An 876-nucleotide genomic window follows, 5' to 3' on the forward strand; every position below is an offset into this window, starting at 1 on the left:
AAAACATAAGTTGTAGTTGAAAATTACATAAAACAATCCCCTAAATCCAAGAACTCGTGTCCAATAAGTAAATCGTAAAGATAGTAGCTAACATAGAGTGATTGAAGCTCCACATGAAGTAATTTAAAGTTCCAGCTACTTAACTAAAGTTTATCTGTCTTTAATGAAGCGTGAGTTGCACTTAAGTTCATGAAATGTTTATAGACTCCAACTCTTAGTACTATTAATGCAATTATATTTCATATGAGTTTGTCATAAATCAAACTATGGTACATTCAAAAAACCTTCATTTTCTTGTAAGCAAAATAGAAGAATTAAATCAAACAAACTGATGAACGGAGCCGAATAAATCCAACCCTACCCAAACTGATTAGTTTGATTCATTTGTTGGGTTGTAGTTTATTTGATAACACTTGCATAGTAGAACAATTCAATATTACATGCCTTACTTACAAGTAAAATACTAGACCATCAAATTTTTGTTTTATAGTCCAACAACCGCCAATGAAAATAGATTTCAAACTTGAGAGAAAAAAATATATTGAGTAGGAATTAAAAATGTTGCATTTTTTTTAGAAAGGGCATTTGGTCTAGTGGTATGATTCTCACTTAGGGTGCGAGAGGTCCTAAGTTCAATTCTTGGAATGCCCCTATGTTCATATATCAAAAGATGAGCCTTAGAGAAAGCAAGTACTACATCATTAAATATTTCTACACTAATCATTAAATACTTGTGTTTCTTTTTTCTTCTTTCTACACTAATTATCTTTTTATCTTTCTACACTAATTATCGTAAACCCTATGTCATTAAATACTTGTGTTTCTTTTTTCTTCTTTCTACACTAATTATCTTTTTATCTTTCTACACTAATTATC

The 876-nt window shown here is 29.8% G+C and overlaps 1 non-coding gene across 1 annotated transcript; it reads left to right on the forward strand.

Moving 5' to 3' along the window:
* The first annotated feature begins 579 nt into the window (after positions 1-579).
* Positions 580-651, forward strand: TRNAP-AGG. Its single transcript has one exon. It is a non-coding gene; the product is annotated as a tRNA-Pro (tRNA).
* Positions 652-876: the final 225 nt, after the last annotated feature.

The sequence above is a fragment of the Cucurbita moschata genome, unplaced genomic scaffold (assembly GCF_002738365.1).
Source record: "Cucurbita moschata cultivar Rifu unplaced genomic scaffold, Cmos_1.0 Cmo_Scf01833, whole genome shotgun sequence".
Classification (NCBI taxonomy): Eukaryota; Viridiplantae; Streptophyta; class Magnoliopsida; order Cucurbitales; family Cucurbitaceae; genus Cucurbita; species Cucurbita moschata.